The sequence below is a fragment of the Euprymna scolopes genome, chromosome 32, assembly GCF_053919585.1.
Source record: "Euprymna scolopes isolate OS-2025 chromosome 32, ASM5391958v1, whole genome shotgun sequence".
Taxonomy (NCBI): Eukaryota; Metazoa; Mollusca; class Cephalopoda; order Sepiida; family Sepiolidae; genus Euprymna; species Euprymna scolopes.
This window is the reverse complement of record NC_136513.1, coordinates 36,224,336-36,244,755: the sequence shown is the minus strand read 5'-3', so window position 1 is coordinate 36,244,755 and position 20,420 is coordinate 36,224,336.

The following is a 20,420-nucleotide window of genomic DNA, read 5'->3' as shown; positions in this document are numbered from 1 at the left end:
AAAAAGGTATTGTGAATTTATATTATAAGAACTTTGTGAAAATCATCATCTCAAAAATAAGTAAAGAAATATAGGTGTCAATGTTATAGAAACACTTCCATTCACAGACCTGTCAAACGTATAAATGTCAAACGCACTATCGGTCTATCTATCAATATATCATAAATCTCCTCTGATTGAATTACATGCCGTCGGCTCTGCTGTATTAACATTTACCCTGTCTCTTTATATATACAGAACTGTCTCTCTCTCTTGATATATCTGCACACAACATGAACCTCTAAGACTCTCTCTCTAACACGAACAACAAATATATAAGTCGCCATCTTAATAAGACAATACACAACACCTTAACTACCGTAGAGAATGTCTGTAGAGCCCGCAGACATCAATTTTTAAAAAACTTTAACCCCAATTTTGACCCCTTGGCATTTATTGTTTCGGGCTCAAATAGAATTATAAAGTTAAATCCTTGTCCAAGTAATCTATATCTGAAATATCAAGTTTTTAGACCCAAAATTGGCGGAGGAGTTGAACTTTACCTCCTTAACAGCAAAAATTCTGGCCGCAAACCGATTAAAAAGATTTACCCAATTCTGAATGCCCCTTATGCCAAATTTCGAGTCTGTAGATCGAAAACTGACAGAATTATTTGTTAGGAAAATGTACACAGACACACAGACACACAGGCAGACAATTTCACTTTTATAGATATATAGATTGGCCATTTTAATTTAAATTATATTTTATTTCTATGTAGTTCTCTAACCAAACCACCTAATGCAGACGTGATCCTCTTATTATTTTAAATAATTATTTTTGTTCTATCCTTATTTCTATCATTATCCTTAACTCGATTTGGTTCCTTCTCTGATCCAATGTTAAATGATGTAACATGGTTTCGGTATTTGTCCTTAAAAAACATTCATTCCCCCTAGGTATATCTTTTTACTATTATCCATCTTAACTTTATATTTGTATACAATTTAAGAAATTAAGCAATTGTCTTCCAATGGACATTCGTTATGTATTCTGCAGTTACATTTTTTCTCAATATTTAATTCAGTTCTATTTTGTTTATTTGAACTTATTATAGTTTTACTTACATTGGTTGAAAATGAAAATTTACCTGTGTTCTTATTATGTTACTTAATAAATAAATGGATCATCGAATTAACGTATAGAAACTAAACAAATTGTAACCTAAATAAAAATATATTTAAACTTAATATTAAATATTAATTAATTAATTAATATTTGCATCAAGAAGAGGTAAATATTAATTAATTAATATTTACCTCAAGAAGAAGTAAATATTAATTAATTAATTAATATTTACCTCAAGAAGAAGTAAATATTAATTAATTTTTACCTCAAGAAGAAATAAATATTAATTAATTAATCAATTAATATTTACCTGAAGAAGTAAATATTAATTAAACAAGTTAATCATGCATTGTCCCCTGTAAGTGCACAGTGAACGAAGCATAAAAAATGACTAAGTTCAGCATTTATACCAAAAGTTCAAAGAGAACCTCAAATCTTGATAAAAATGAACAAACAGTACAGTTATAGGCCTTAGCATACGTAAATTTGAGTTTTGCCCCATGAAAAAAAAAAAAATAAAAATAAAAAAAATAAAAAATGATTGTCCATCATTTGCCCCCATTATTTAAACCCCAAAGTCCCCAAGGCCTTAACATATTTAAATTTGAGTTAAGCACCATACAAAACTGATAAATAGACATTCACAGCAAATTGTGGACAAATATGGTAAAAATAGTTTAAAAAAATGGAGTGCTTTTGTTAGCCCTAAAAGAGCATCTGGAGCACACCCAAGAGTTATCGCGAAGTATAGACAAACACAATTATATAGAAATCAGTTAGTTACAACTAAGTTTTAAGAAAGTTTTATAAAAAGTTTCAGAAAGTTTTATAAAAATCCAAGGCATCAGTTTTTTTTTAATTAGCACAAAAGTGTCAATTTTAGCCATTTTAACCCGAAAGGGGGGGCATCCGGATTTTTCCAGGAAAATCCGTTCTTTTACCTTTTACTCATATAATGTTTAATGTTTGTGCAAAATTTCAAAAAATTCCAAGGAGTATCAATAATAATTAATTTTACAGTAATTTAAGGGTGAACTTGAACTAGAAACTTTATGTAATATAATGATATGTGCTATATGTTTTTCTTACCTTTGCACATCCCTCCGTGAGAGAATCAATACGCTGGATCTTAATAACTAGTGGTCACTTGTACCGCGTCAGGGCCAAAAAATCATACGTTGGGCTCTTCGAGCGTCTTTTGTCCCCGATAATGTGCAGGTAGTCCTGAAACGTAATTGCGTTCATGTAGGCCATTTTAATGTTTACACACGGGCCCCACACGTTGTATTCAGTCTACATCGCAAAGGAGACCGATACAAAGAATAACCCCAAACTCACTTTTTCGCACAACAACGATCTTTATTTTTCACTCTCCCGCCACGCGTGACTTCTCGTCGTTACGGCTGTGACGTTTCTCGCGTGATCGTCTTCTCTAACGTGCTGCCTCTCCTTCTTAATAGTCTTTTTCTTTACAGTGATGTCATTTTGCATTTCGTATCAGTTTCGCTAATTATTTTACAAACTACAAAAAAAAAAAAAATCCAATGTTTGAATTGAAAAAAAAAAAATTATATTTAGTCCCTTCTCTAACGAATGTTTTGATGGAGAAGGATTTGCTTTCATAGTTTTTTTTACATAATAGAATATAATGGAATGATAAAATAAAATGTATTTAATTTTAGGTTTTATTTATACGAGTTTTCTCGATTTTTCGGAAAAAAGAAATTGAATAATATAATTATATTATTTAAGTTTTACGAAAATATTTTTATTATTCGTTAATTACACTTGATAGTTTTTGCCTGTGAAATTTCAAAAGATTTCAAAAATAATTTCTTATTTTTTGCAATGCTTGAATTATCAGAGTTCGCGAAAAAAAATTATAAAGGTTACCTTTTAAAGCTTATTACGAATAAACAGAACATATTAGTGTTAATAATTAAAAGCATTTTTTCAAAAATCTATGCCATTTTTGAACAGTGAATAATTAAAAAATATATACTAAGAAATCGAACGTGAATAATTTTTTCTATGGCAGATCGATGACACAGTAATCTGTTCGCACTTCGCTGATAAAAATCGTAGCGTTATTTGTCAGAACAAAAATATAATTTCTAAACCAAGTAACCGAAACAATTATGATTTAAGAGTTAATTAAATTTCTTTGTGCACTGCATGTTCTGCAATCTCTTAATATTAAATAAAACTGTGACTTTCTGTTTATAAGTTCTTACAAAAATTTTGAATTGAAAATAATTTTCCGATAAACTTAATTTAAGGATTTAGTTAAAATCTAAAAAGAAAAAAAGAAAAGTTGGTTTTAGGAATTAAAAATTGATATTTCTTAGAATAAAGAGGAATTTAATAAAAATAAGTTAAATATTATTTTATTCTGTCTATAAATTACGATATTGAAAATGAATAAAAAAGAAAATTTTGTCAGTTTACGGCTACCATATCAAACCGGAAGTTCATTGTTTTAGGTGTTATCTGCTTAAACGGGACATTTTTTTCTGGGCATACACATGTCTTTTTAATAATAAGATTTTACTGTTATATTTCACTTGCATAATGATCAAACAAAAACAAGATAATGTATATTTGTACTAAGTTTTTCCCTATATTTTTTTAATGCTTTATAAGACCTGTTTTCCGTATATTTACGGCGCCATTGTTATTTTCTCATTTGTTTGTTTTGGCTTTTTTGTGTCGTTCAAATCAAATTTCTCCCGTTTTATTCAGTGTAAAACAAATGTTTATATGCGATTTAAACCCTGACCTTTCCTCTTTAATATAGAATAAAAATTACGATAAATTAATTTAATTTTACTAGTTTTTTTTGTGATAAGCGTTCAAAATTTGTGTCATACCTAATCTATCTATCTATCTATCTATCTATCTATCTATCTGTATTAGTGATGGGATGATTCCAATATTTTCCCGATTCCGATACAATTACCAATTACGTACCAAATTCCTGATTCCCATACAATTACCGATTCCGATTCCGATTCTTTATAAATCTCTAAATATATAACTATAAAAAAATCTTAATTTTTCCTTAATATCACACAAAAAAAAACACATGGTAAATGTGCATATAGTTTCTCGAACGTAAAAACACTCTTCTGGGGATGATCTCTAGATTTTTACTGTATTGGTAGTTCAAAATCAATAAATATATATTATTTCATTATTATTAGCAGCAGTGGAAATTTTGTTTTAAATAAATTGATTAAAAAAGATTACAAATTTAAAACAAGTAAAATATTTGTTTATTTTCCTAATATTACGTTGTAAGTTGGCTTTCAAGCACACTTGATGCGTATTTTATTTTATTTAAATTAAATCAACGCTTCTATAACAGACCTCACACCTCTGACGTAAATTTCGCGTAGCCAACTCACTGTTCCCGGAATTACAAAATACAACCGCTGCGAGACAATGTGCGCTTCTTTACTACAGACATTTCTTTCGCCAACTTTACAGCATAGCAAGAAAAACAAAAGAAAAGAAAAATCCCATACTACTGAGGATGGAATTTTACTTCGAAATATATTTAAATCATAAATTTCAAACAAGTATTTGTTTTATTTCTCCTAATATTGCGTTGTAATTTGACTTTCAAGCGCACTGGATGTGCATTTTATTTTATCTATTATTTTATTATTATTACCAACCGTGGAAGATTATTTTAAATAAATTAATTAAAAAAAGATAATTAAATGAATTGTGGCATCGGAAACTAAGCGCAATTCCGATACCCCAAAATGTTCCTATTTTTCCGATTCCTGATTCCGGTTCCGATCAATCGTCCTAACACTAATTAATATATATATATATATATATATATATATATATTAGTGGGGAGGAACACCCGGCTTTACCCGGTCGTAAAATACGCTTAAATATGATATTTTAATTTGTTAAAATTTCGTATATATTATTACTGAGTCGTGATAAAAAAAAATAGTATTTCGGTTACATCAGCAAGAATCGAAACCAAATCGGTAGACATCAAATCAGGTGGCGCTACCACTGTACAAACATTACACGCATACAACTGAATAAAAATTAAAAATAAAAATTTAAAAATGAATAAAGATGAATGTACAAAATGTATAACGTTTCTTTTTTATATTTTGACTCCTTAAAAACTAATTTAATCAGCTAAAGACCCATAGAAGAACAGTCCTTAAAAACTATTTTAAACAGCTTAAGACCCATAGAAGAACAGTCCTTAAAAACTATTTTAACCAGCTAAAGACCCATAGAAGAACAGTCTTTAAAAACTATTTTAACCAGCTAAAGACCCATGGAAGAACAGTCTTTAAAAACTATTTTAACCAGCTAAAGACCCATAGAAGAACAGTCCTTAACAACTATTTTAACCAGCTAAAGACCCATAGAAGAACAGTCCTTAAAAACTATTTTAACCAGCTAAAGACCCATAGAAGAACAGTCCTTAAAAACTATTTTAACCAGCTAAAGACCCATAGAAGAACAGTCCTTAAAAACTATTTTAACCAGGTAAAGCCCTATAGAAGAACAGTCTTTAAAAACTATTTTAACCAGCTAAAGACCCATAGAAGAACAGTTCTTAAAAACTATTTTAACCAGCTAAAGACCCATAGAAGAACAGTCTTTAAAAACTATTTCAACCAGCTAAAGACCCATAGAAGAATAGTCCTTAAAAACTATTTTAACCAGCTAAAGACCCACAGAAGAACAGTCCTTAAAAACTATTTTAACCAGCTAAAGACTCATTGAAGAACAGTCCATAAAAACCCAACTATTTGAGCCTCTAACGTTGTTCTGTGACTTTTAGTTTCGAAAGAGATAGAGTTTGAAAATATGGAGACAGACAGATATATAGACTTTTATATATTAGATATCTAATACATGAAACGCTACATGTCTGTCTGTCTCTCTGTCTTTTTTCTGCCTGTCTCCATATTTTCAAACTTTGTCTCCTCCGAAACTAAAAGTCGCAGGGCGGCGCTAGGAGCTTCAAATGATTGGATTTTTTATGGACCGCACTTTTAAGGGTCTTCAGCCGGTTTAAATGTTTTTTAAGGGGTCAAAAGGAGTGAAAATTTAAAAAGTCGTTATACATTTTGTACATTCATCTTAGTTCATGTTTAATTTTTAATTTTTGATCATTTCATATGCGTATCATGTTAGTACAGTGGTAACGTCACCAGCTTTGAAAGCTACAGTTTTTCCTTCTGGTTTCGATTCTAGCTGATGGCACCAAAATGCATTTTTTTTTTTTTACTTTTGAAATCACGACTCTATAATAATATACACGAAATCTGGACAAATGAAAATATCATATTTAAGCGTATTTTATGACAAGGCAAATCTCTATATCGTATTTATCTTTGCAAATCTCCCAATGTATGTATGTATGTATGTATGTATGTATGTATGTAGTCCAATTCCCTGACGGTATGTTTGTCTGGCTATCTATCTTTATATCTCTCTCTTTATCTCTCTCTTTCTCTCTCTCTCCCTCTCTCTCTATATATATATGCATATATATATATTTATATATATATACATATATATATCTACAAATCTCTATCTATCTATCTATCTATCTATCTATCTATCTATCTATCCAAATCTCTGCATATTTTCACTTAGAACCAGCTCAAATATGTATTTTATGCGTATATTTCTCGATTAAAGTGACGTTAGAACAAGATTTGTGTAAAATATTTTATTGGGTGCGGTTAGCATATAAGTTGAGGTGCGATTTGCGCAGGTGTGAGGTTGCTGCCAAAGTAAACAAGTGATGGACGGCCAAAATCATCAAGCTAAAACAATGGTGTTGGTAGTTGCAGGGATTATGAGATGAGTGGAGACACGACACGGATTGCAGGATTAGTTTCAGAACGCAACAAAAAAATCAAAGGTAAAACACTACCTAAAAGCTGAGAATGAAGAAGAAGAAGAAGAAGACGAAAGAAGAAGAAAAAGAAAGAAAAGGAACTGGAAGAAAAAGACGAAGTAGAAGAAGAGGAAGAATAGGTAGAAGAAGAAGAAGAAGAAGAAGAAGAAACCGATACTGAAGGAGAAATAGGGCAGAGAAATATAAATAAAAATGGAATTAGGATAGAGAGAAAATCAGAATGATCAGAGAGAGAGAAAGAGAGTGTGAGAGAATGAGAGAAAGAAAGGGAGAGAGAGTGAGAGAAAGAGAGAGAGAGAGAGAGAGTAGGAAGACGCGAAGGAGATTAAGTATGGGAGAGAATGAGAGGGAAGGGAAAATGGAGGGAGTATAGGTAGAATATGTAGAGACAGAAATGAATGGCGGATACAGAATTATAAACAACCAAGAAGAGAGAAAGAGAGAGAGAACTAGAGAAAGAGAGAGAGAGAGAGAGAGAGAGAGAGAGAGAGAGAGAGAGATAAAGGAAGAGAGGTATAAAGAACAAACAATGAATCGATTTGGTTGAAAAATGGGCTATTTCATCGATTTCGATGGCAATAAAATATGGGAGTGTGAAACAATTTATCATCATTCAAACTCTAGTAACGTCAAATCACCCTGCTAGTATATATATATATATATATATATATATATATATATATATATATATATATATATATATATATATATATATATATACTAGCAGGCCGCCCGGTATTGCCCCGTCGTAAAATACGCTTAAATATGATATTTTGATTAATGCAAATATCGTATTTATCATTATATTATATGTTAGACCCAATATATAGTAATGATTTAAAAAGCTAAAAAAAAAAAAAAAAAAAAAAAAACGACCCATGCGCCAACACCAAGAATCGAAACCGTTTTGGTTTCGATTCTTGGTGGTGGCGCATTGTTTTTTTTAGCTTACGGTTTACTATTTCCTTTGACGTTAATGTCTGAGCTATGAAGACATGCTTGCTGCAACGCTAAAAATTAAAACATGAACCAATAGCTATTTCTAATGCTGTCGTTCGATCTTCACCTAGCAAAATCCATTTTTTAAAAATTTTCACACCTTTGTACCGAGTATTCTCGGCTCAAACCCAAATATAAAGTTTCGCATGGGTTTGAATACCCTATATATTAATTTTCATGCCTTTAGACTAAAAACTGACAGAGAAGTTTTGTAGGGAATTTTTTTTTACATATACATATATATATATATATATATATATATATATATATATATGTAAAAAATTTTTTTTACATATATATATATATATATATATATATATATATATACACGAGCAAACAGTTAATAAAACATGTTAAAAAACACTTTGAAATGAGTTAAAAACATATTTAATGTGGAAAAGAGAACACTCGATAAGTGGATAGTCCTTAATCCGCGGATTTTCGAAGAAATACTTTCCTTCTCATCAGAGGGTAGGAATTAGCAAAATGCGTGATCGGATTTTGCATGCAAAAGTATTTGATTAAACAACAAGTAAGTCAAAGATCTTACTTGATAACAAAAAAGTGAAGTAGAGTGAATATGGTGAAGAAAAAGGTGACGACACGTGAATGGATAGTCTGAAAGTTAATTGAATTTCCATTTGCACAAGATAACTTTATAAATATTAATTCTTTAATATTTATAATATAATTAAATTTTACCATCTTGGATCATTTTGGTAAATTTAATTGTAATTTTTATTTTTATTATATATATATATATATATATATATATATATATATATATATATATACACTTGTGCCCGATATTATTCATACCCCCCCTTGAAAATTGAGTTTATTAGGTGTAACTTTGTAAGAATTTATTGTTTACGTCCATATTGATACATATTCTTAATAAACCTCTTCTGATCATTTTCGTCATTTTAAAATCTCGGGATACTTGTAATAAAAGAAATATACAGCTATTTATAAAATCTGCAATGTTCAAAAATAATCATACCCCCTTATTTTTTCAGTATTAATCGAGTTTCTGACTGTTTGTTTCCTGTTTGATTCTTATTTTGAATGCTTTTATACAACCTTTGATTAATTCCATTTCGGTTTTTTGCATTTTTCAGAAATTAAAATGATATCAACTGAAAACCAATAAAAGAATAAAAATTATTAGAATGGGGAAGAAAAAAGAGCTTAGTAATGATCTTAGGACTAAAATTGTGAATTCACATAAGGATGGTTTAGGTTACAAGTCAATTTCCAAGAAATTTGAGGTCCCTACAGCAACAGTACAGAGCATCATCAAAAAATTCCAGAGCCACCACACAACAAACAACTTGATTGGTAGAGGAAGGAAAAGGAAACTGTCTGCTAGAGCCACCAGGAATATTGTAAGAAGTGTTAATGCAAATCCAACCACCACTACTAAGGACATTTTAGAAAATCTGGAGTCTTCTGGCATAAAAATATCAAGGCAAACATTGCAAAGGACTCTGCATGAAAATGGTCGGAAAGGAAGAAGACCAAGAAGGACTCCATTGCACACCGGAAAACACCTTGCAGCACGTCTAAAGTTTGCTAGGACCCATGTGAATTCTCCAGAGTCCGTTTTCTCAAGTATTTTGTGGACTGACGAAACAAAAATTGAATTGTTTGGCCATATGGATGCTTTTTACGTTTGGAGGAAGAAAGGAGAAGCTTACAGCCCAAAGAACACCATACCCACGGTGAAACATGGTGGTGGTAGCCTAATGTTTTGGGGCTCCTTTTCGGCTAGTGGTCCAGGTAGTTTGGTCAAGATAGATGGAACCATGAAGAAGGAGCAATATTTGGAGATACTCCAAAAAAACATTAGACAGGATGCGGAGAAGCTTCATTTAGGACCAAACTGGGTCCTTCAACAGGATAATGATCCAAAACATACTGCCAAAATAGTCAAGAAATGGTTTGAGGATAATCAAATTAATGTTTTGGAATGGCCTAGCCAGAGTCCCGACCTGAACCCTATCGTAAACCTCTGGCTCATATTGAAAACTGAGGTTAAAAAGCGGAAACCTAGAAATTTGAGGGATTTGGAGAACTACTGCTTTGAAGAATGGTCAAAAATCAGTGTTGATGCTTGTAAAAACCTTGTTGATAAATATCCAAAACGGTTACAGGCAGTTATTAAGAATAAAGGACATGCAATTGACTATTAGTAAGAGAGGTATGAATAATTTTGAACTAGTGCCATTATTGTTTTTCTTTGTATAATGTTTCAAACTTGCATAATTTATTTATTTGTTGAGTTTAAATTAAATGCTTATGCTTGATTTATTGTTTGAAATCCCTTTAATATTGTCTACCTCCTGGTTTGAGCAATATTTTTATAGAAATCTCAAAGATCCGAGGGGTATGAATAATATCGGGCACAAGTGTATATACGCATACATAAATATATATAGAAAGAGGTTTGTGTTAATCTATTTTACAGAAATATTAAGTAAATCATGTAGAATAGTAATAGTTAACTAAAGACTATCATCCCAAAAGAAAACCGAAAAATCTAATAGAGAATTAATTAAAATGAATGTTTAAAAAATATGCAAATTAGCAGGATCTTTTGCTAGTGAATGCAATTCTATGACCCATATATAAGAAAGAATTTTCTTTTTAAATAAATAGTAAAAAGGGATTTTAATATGAATATCAATACACCCGCAAATTCATAGGCGCACAAATAGATACCATATAAAGCAGTTTCAAGGAGATAAATATAAAATTAATCAACAGCTCGCAGCTCAATTTAGTGTTAAGCAGAGCTCAATATTAATCATGTCAAAACGCCCTTTGTTTCCTTTTGATTGATTGATTGTTGCTGTTTCTTCTGATGAGTTAAGGGCAAAATGGATTCACAGATTGAAATAATAATTAAGTGCTTGTGCTACGAAACAAATACTGTCAAAAATTGTAAATGTCAACTGAATTAAAGCAATAAATTGTAAGATGGTCAACATCATGACCTTTGGAATTTAGACATTTGTCATTCATTCATTATACTGCTCTGTAATTACATTGAGCTTATTAAATAAGGATTTGTATATATTAAAAGGAAATAAATATATTCCCACAGAAATATATATATATATATATATATATATATATATATATATATATACTGAAGGAGAAATAGGGCAAAGAAATAGAAATAAAAATGGAATTAGGATAGAGAGAAAATCAGAATGATCAGAGAGAGAGAGAAAGAGAGAGAGAGAGTGAGAGGAAGAAAGGGAGAGAGAGTGAGAGAAAGAGAGAGAGAGAGAGAGAGTAGGAAGAAGCGAAGGAGATTAAGTATAGGAGAGAATGAGGGAAGGAAAAATGGAGGGAGTATAGGTAGAACTCAAACACACATAGATAAAATGCCTTATGGACTCAGAAACGGCTGGGTCAATTTTTCTAAAATTTCATACAAATGTATTTTATGCATTTGGGAATGTTCTTATATAGGTTTTGTATCGACATACCCTCGTTAAGTATCCACAATCGAAAAAAAATCTTATTAAAGAAAAAACAGTTCGATTTTAAGTAAAATAGGCTGTACTTGTATACAGCTGAACATCAAAAGTGCATTTGAGAAATTTTATCACCGCACAAGCAGATAGGCCCGATGTATAAAATCAACAAGAGGTTCTTTGATTAAACAGGGGTGGGTTCGAAATGAATATTTCTCTTTAGAGTACAATAGAATCACGATATTTGACTTTTGCATTATAAATTTTAATCTAACTAGAGCAGGTAACCAATCGATGTGATTAACGAATGTGCGATATCACCGATTTCGATGAAAACAAAAGTATTGCAAATGTGCAACATTCAATCCCGGGTTACGTCGGGTCTCCCTGTTAGTATATATATATATATATATATATATATATATATATATATATATATATATATATATATATTTGTTTACAGAAAATTTTTAGACGAGACAAGTCATTGGTACCGTCGGTTTCAAACCCGATAATTAGGACCATTTTAGATACCCATACCAAGCTCTCGTCAGCCAATACTCATCAATTTTATAACCGGAAGTGGAAATATATATACATCACGAGTTCACGTTTAACTCTCGTTTTGCGAACCCCTCCTTTTTATTTATCGGATGATTATAATTTTATTAACTTTAAAATTAAATTATATTAAATTTAAAATTTAATTAAAATTTTTTTTATGTTAAGTGCCTTTAAACGAAAATAAATTAAAATTTTTAAAAAAAAATTGTTTTTAAAAATTCTTTTAAAATTTAAAATTTATCTCAATGCCGATTAAAACGTCAAATTCCATCTAATCGAAATGCGTTTAAAAATTTGTTTAAAAATTTCAACTCTTTCAAGGTTAGATGGAGGGGGGGTACCCATCTAGCCTAAGAGATTTTCCTCGTATATTAACCTCAATGCTATTGTATATTTCCTTATATTTTTAAACTTGAACTAGATTGTAAATTACATTTATATATATATTACCCTATGATGAGAAGGAAAGTATTTCTTCGAACCTCCGCGGATTAAGGACTATCCACTTATCAAGTGTTTCCTTTTTAGATTAAATATGTTTTTAACTCTTTTTCAAAGTGTTTTTTTAACATGTTTTATTAATTGTCTGCTCGTATATATATATATATATATATATATATATATATATATATATATATATATATATATATATATAAAATAAAACAGTATATTACATCATGGCTTCCCAGCAATGTTGATCAAACACCACCACTCTTAATCTTAGGAAGAAGACATGTTACAAACATTTGATCCAATTTCCTATTCTTAATTGCAGTTACTAACCTTTTCATACTATAAAAATGAATTTCTTACCTGTGTGATTCATCAATTTCCACATTTAAAATGGATATATTTTTTAATTTTTAATTTTTCAGTCTTGTATTTATAAGATTACGGATTAATTCATTTAACTACTTATCATTATTATTAGTATTTAGTATATTTACTTTCTTATTTAAAATTAGATATATAAAGGTTAAAAATATAATATAATATAATATAATATAATATATATATATATATATATATGTACATGGTAATCTACTAGACAAATCATCATGCACTTTGAAATTTATAACGTAACATAGACACATTTATTTTTTTATAATTGTTAACATTAGAGTATACATATGTACGAATTACGCTTTCTTTTCTAAACTGATCATTATGAATTTTTGAATATATACTCTCAGTAATATGGTAAGTAACATGGGCACATTATTCTTTTTATGAGCTTTACCACATACTCCCTCCCCCAAAACACTTTTAAAATAAGCTAGATGCAAACAATTCAAAAGTTTAAATTTAAAGAAAAAAAAAATGCTCTTTTTAGGTAATACGTTTTTAAAGAATTAGTGCGCGCACAAGCATCAATAATATGTATGCGCTTGTTTAAATCGTAAACTATTATTGAATCTATATTCTAAACAACAGGGTTAGAAAGTGGGGATATTTGTAAAGTATACGATTTTGTGTGTGTGTGTGTGTGTGTGTGTGTGTGTGTGTGTGTATGGGTAGGGGAGACGCTTAAACCGTAACATATCAGAAGAAAAACTTTCACGAAAAACACTCGTCTAGCTGAAAACACTATTAATAAATTCCCCCACTGTTTATCTGTGCCTGAATCTAAACGTAAATTCCCTGAACAAAGATTCTTTCTTAGAACTGCATGCCTATGGAACTCTGTTCTGTATTCCTGCTTTCCATCTGACTACAATATGGTCGTCTTCAAGTCCAACGTGAACAGTTCTTGATGAGCCGTCACCTTAAGTACCCAATTTTGACTACTAACGGTTATTTTGACATTTTCCCATTGACTACTGCACACTCATGAACCCTTATCCTCGAATGGCCTCCGGGCCTTGATGAGCGGTAACTCCTTTGTAAAAAAGAGAAAACATTAAATTTTTAAGTTAATGCTATATTTATTGTTTATACGCGACCTGGAAAGAGTACACATACACATATCTATCTATCTATCTATCTATCTATCTATCTATCTATCCATCTCTCTATCTATTATATAAAAGTCACTTCGTGTGTGTGAGTTCCTTCCTCATAGGTTCCAAAACTGCTGATTCTATTTTTTGCAAATTTCACACAAAGGTAATTTATATGTCTGGCAGTGTTCTTAGAGATGTTTTGCACAGAAATTCACCCGATAAGTATCGAAAATCGAAAAAATCCGATTTAAAAAAATAATCTCTGTTTCTTATTGATAAAAATGAATTTTTACAGAGTGATATTTTACGTTACACCGGCAAGGGAGATAATAAAATGAACAAACAAACAGAATTATTGACATCTGGAGATTGTTCAAGCCCGGGTGTACATCACTATTTTATTTTAATTTTTTCTAGTTAATGAGTTCAGTTTAAGATAACAATACAAAACATTAATTGCATATTGTCAAAGTAAACATTAATCAGAAGAGACATTCCAGGGCATTCATCATCAAGTCCAAATATCAGCTGACGTAATATTGTAAACAGACACAGGCGGAATTTGATTATCATCATTATTTTTTATTTTATTATTTCACTTCTTTTGCGAATTAAGCCATGGGGAATATATCATAACCAATAGAGGGCTGATTCTATAATAATACATACACAATCTGCATCAATTAAAATATCATGTTTAAGCGTATTTTACGACCGGGCAACACCGGACGTCTAGCTAGCATATATATATATATATATATATATATATATATATATATATATATATATATATATATATATATATATATATATATACTGTATTAACAAGACCAAGACTTCAAAAAAAGAATTGATAGCAACAGAAAGTGTATTTCATTGTAAGTTACAATTGTTTCAATACCAGTTGGACAATTTTGAAGCATTATGACGTTTGTAAATTTTCACATAACCAGCGTTTCTTCAGACTTGAATAAAAAACACTTTGACAATAGAACATTGTTTAAAGAAAATTCCCTTAACGGAAATGAAGCATGCGAAAACATTTACACTGGAGGAATCCTCCGTCAAAAGCCCATTCAAATATTAATATATCACCTAATTTTCGTATCCTTATTTAAAAACCAATCATAAGAAGTTTCCATAAAAACCTGAGTCATTTAAAATCTTTTAAAAATACTATTCATTGAATTCCTAAATTAGATTTCTATATTTCTTTATCTCACATAATTAATTTTTTTAAAAAGAATTTTTTAAATTTTATTTCTATATTTATAATATGGCCAGAACAACCATGTTATAACGTTACGGTTAATTTTTAGTTTCGTTTTCGCTCATTTGTGGCATCAATGTTTACAAAGTATCGATTATCTTATTACTTAGATTTAAGACCAGTTTAGGGTCTATATTTTATTAAATAGGAAAATAAAGAAAAACAGTACCTTATATTTATTAATCCTCATACAACATTCCGAGTAATGGATCCTATTAGTTAACTCTAGCGATCGCATTACGGAAAAATCAAGAAAAAGATCAGAAGTTTTTTAAGGAATTGGGATTAGAGATAACAATTGACAGCAATTACAAGAAAGTTAAATTTCTAGATGTTATCCTCAACTTAAACGATAACACATATGAACTATATCACAAACCCATCCAGAAAATATTATACATAGATTACCAATCGAATCATCCGAAGTGTATGAAGACGGCGTTGATCCCCAACATTTCCAAAAGAGTTTCTGAACTTTCTAATACAATGGAAAAATTGAGTATAATAGGACCAATAATAGTAAGAACAACAAACCTAAATGCACAATTTCATATAACATGGCAATGAGAGCTAGAAAGAAACCAAAGATCACTAAGGGATACGTTGATAATGATCAAAAGAATCGCATCAATGTTTACAAAATATCGATTATCTTATTACTTATATTTAAGACCAGTTTAGGGTTAATATTTTATTAAATAGGAAAATAAAGAAAAACAATACCTTATATATATTAATCCTTATGCAACATTCCGAGTAATGGATCCTATTCTATTTTTCATTATTTAATATTTTAAAATACACTATCGTTCTAATCAAATATGGTTCTAGATAGTTGTGAAAAAGTAACTACGAAGGGAGATAATTCATTGCGTTTTTAACTACTAATTAAAGAATTATGTGGAAATAAATGTCGTTTTTAGTACTTATAACAGTTAAAGGGATACAACTAAGGCCGTTTGATGTTTCAGGTCAAGTAAATACTAAAAATCGTCTATGATTTATTAATTAATTTAATTAAACAGATACAGAAAAGGGTTTATTTTTCTTAGTTATTTCACTTGTAGACTTATATATAATCGCGTTTGAACCGCATTTAAATGTGTTGTTCAATACGATTAAAACTGTACGTCTAATGATTTAGCGTCTCACGTTTCGATCAACGGCTTAGCGTTTCACACGCTGTTTAATGGTCGCGTCTCATATGTTCATCAAGACGCGCTGGTTTCGAAAAGAAAGAAGAAAAAAGAAATTCCAAACCCAAAATAGAATACATTTGTACTTTTTTAATACTATGTTCACCTGATGACAACGTGTTGCTTATCTATTTATAATATATAAGTTAAGTTCTTTGTTTATTTGTATGTCTTAGTCGTGTGATGTTTATCGGCTGTTTTCACTTGTAAAGTGTTTCATTTCGGCTTCCATTTAATGTTGGGTTATAACGAAAGAATACAGAAAGTTTAAGGGCCTTTAAACCTTTCAGACATACCTCTCCATCGTACAGTATATCGATACACTATGGCTGACTGGGATAGATCTTCCACTACTTGCAACGTAATAGATGTATGGAAACTAAAGCCGCTTTCAGGACTGTCAGCAACCATTGTAAGAAAGTAATAAAGAATTCAAGACAGTTATATGCTCAGTACATCAAGTCCAAAGTAGCTGAGCAACGGCTTGGTTCCCACCAGTTTTCGCAAATAGCAAACAGAATCATGAACAGAAACGTGTGCTCTATCCCAACTATCATCAAGGGACCTGAGTTAATCTCGTCAGCATCAGACAAAGCCAAACTCTTTGTCAAGAACTTTGCAGCTAATTCTACCCGTTGTGACCAAAGCTGCCAACCTCCAATATTTCCTCCTGTATCAGAAAACACGCTATGTGATATACAAATATCTGTACGTGATGTTGCTAAGCTAATTAAAAACCTTGATTCCAGTAAAGCAACCGGCCCTGACGGTATTCCAATTATAGTACTCAAAAAACTTCAACCAGAGCTAGCGCCCATACTTACAAAACTGTTTAAACGTTGTCTTAAGGAGAATTGTTTGCCATCACCCTGGAAAATCTCATAAGTATGCCCTGTATTTAAGAATTCAGATGATCGTTCATCCCCCTCTCAGTACAGGCCAATAAGTCTTCTGTGCGTCATGAGTAAGTTGCCGGAATCTGTGTTAAATAGAGAAGTAATCAACAATCTCAGCAAAAATAACCTTCTTAGTGGCACACAATATGGTTTCCGTTCTGCTAGATCTACAGCAGATGTGCTTACAATTATATCTCATAGGATTAGTGAATCTCTCGACAGAGGAAACCTTTCTAAGGCAATTGCTCTTGACATATCAAAATCCTTTGATAGGGTATGGCATAAAGGTTTACTTCACAAGATCTCCAGCTATGGTATAGCTGGAAATGTCTTCTCAATTATTAAATCATTTCTCTCTGATAGGGTCATAAGAGTAGTAGTTGATGGGCCAAAAATCAGAAGCTCACAGTCTTAATGCTGGAGTCCCTCAGGGGTCCATCCTGAGCCCAACTCTTTTCTTGATCTACATTAATGATGTTCCAAATCACATTCTTATATCATTCGTAGACATTTTTGCTGACGACACTACTATGGTAGCACATCTAAGACAGTAACCGACCAAATTCTCTCCGATTCCCTCTCCTCTGATCTAGATCACGTTGTACAATGGGGAAATGGGTGGCTGGTTACTTTTAATGCATCTAAAACCAAGCTTCTATATTTACATCATCAACGTTCTGATCCCCATCTGGCATCAATTAAAATGAATGGCTCTCGTCTTAGGGAGGCCTCCAGTTTTGACAGGCTTCTGGGCTTGACCTTTCTCCTGATCTTAAATGGAATACGTACATCAAGTCTGTTGCCAAGGCCGCTAGAAAAATGGTCGGATCCTTCTATCGATCCAGTAGATATCTCATTGCTGATGCAATTCTCTATCTATATAAGAGCCAGATACGTCCAAGGATGGAATACTGTTGTCACATATGGGCAGGAGCTGCTAGAAAAGACTTGTCCTGCCTTGATAGAGTTCAAAATAGACTTCGTGGCCTGGTGGGAGACGTTCTTTTCTCTTCGCTGAAACCTCTATCTCACAGAAGAGATGTTGCGAGTTTGTCCCTGCTTTATCGTTATTTTCATGGAAAGTGTTCGACTGAGCTTCAATCTATGATCCCCCTCGCCAAACTTTCACAAGAAACACTCGTCTAGCTGAAAGCACTATCAATAATTCCCCTCACTCTTTATCTGTGCCTAAACCTAAACATAGATTCCATGATCAAAGCTTCTTTCTTAGAACTGCACGCCTGTGGAATTGTCTTCCGTTTTCCTACTTTCCAGCCGTCTATAATATGGTTGTCTTCAAGTCCAACATGAACAAGTTTCTGATGAACCATTCTGATTAAGTTAACAAATTTATCGAACTTCCATTACTATCGATTACTATATTGCCCTTTTGACTGCTGTACACTCTTTAACCCTTATCCTTGAGTGGCCTCTCGGCCTTGATAAGTGGTGACGCCAATGTAAAAAAATCTCTCTCTCTCTCTCTCTCTCTCTCTCTATATATATATATATATATATATATAATACTTTAAAAGGATATCCAATATATTGTAGTAATTTCAAAAGTAAAAAAAATGACTTGGTTGCCATCAGCTAGAATCGAAATTAAAACATATAACTGTCCAGCGGTACTCGTTGCCATATGAACTAAGGACACATGGTTATTAAAGCTTTAAAAATTAACCCATAAATGTATATTTGTGCATGCAGACAATTCTAATAATAGTATCCATCTCAATGCGTGTAAAATGGATTCACCAAACAGTTGAATTGCAAGAAGATTAAAATCGAGATATAGTGAGACTAAACTATATTTCTTGAATCCTTATTCGAATTTTGTTAAACATCTATTAAGTGATTTAATTCAAGAAAATGTTTAAGACTTAAGAATAAAGTAAAATTCAATGTTTTTTTTACTATAGGAGCGTCATCGCTTATCAAGGCTCAAAGGTCACTCAAGCATAAGTCTTAATGGGTTTCAGGTGGTCTGTAAGATAACACTGTGATGATTGGTAATGGTGGAATTTGCTTAGGGTTTAATTATTTAAGAGAACGGCTCAACAAGAACTTGTTTACATTAGACTTGAAAACAACTTTCTTAATTGATGTCTCATGATTTTGGATAAAATTCAATACAAATCTGCTATAATATGATATAATAGTTGCTTCTGGTCATATTATGCTGAAAACGCTTTAAAATACTCTTCTCAAAATTTTAAATTTAGGAAATATTTATTTATTGGATGTCTAATACGTTAATATATTAAAATTTCATACAAATCAATTTTCACTAATGGACTCCACTCTTTTGTAGCTACGTTTGCATAAAACTTAAATAAACTAAATATAGCTCACATGTGAGTCTCTTACGATTAGGAACTGTGTTCCAATGTTCGTAATTATCGTTTAGTTGGTTTACGTACAAATATATATATATATATATATATATATATATATATATATATATATATATATATATATATATATATATATATATCAGCCCAGGCTGTCTGAAGATACCGGCTTCCTGGCATAAAATGCACCAAATATTGATGTTGTTTTCTTCCCTTTCCATTTGCAAAACTCATTCATGTGCTGCAAAGTTAAAAGCCAAAAACAACAATGGAAAACAATAAGACTAAACATTATCAATAAATATTTGAAAATATAAAGAACTTGAATCATAAAAGATTTTTCAAAATTCCACATTCGGTATATCTAAAAAGGGTCGATATGCCGTAAAACAAAAGAACCAGACCAAAATTTATGCTTTAATATTTGAAGGTATAAAAGAACTAATTTAAATTATTGGATTCGGCATTAAATAACTCGAAAAAGGGTTAGGGTTATCGTTAAACAAAACAAACAAATATATATACCTACTTGCTGTACATACCCAGCGGTACCAGGTAAAAAAAGAAAACAAAAACAAAACAAAAAAAAAAGAAAAAACAAAAAAACAAAAACAAAAAAACATTGCCGGGCGGAAGGTCTAGTTGCATACTATTTAAGATACACCAAATGTCCATTGTTGTTACGA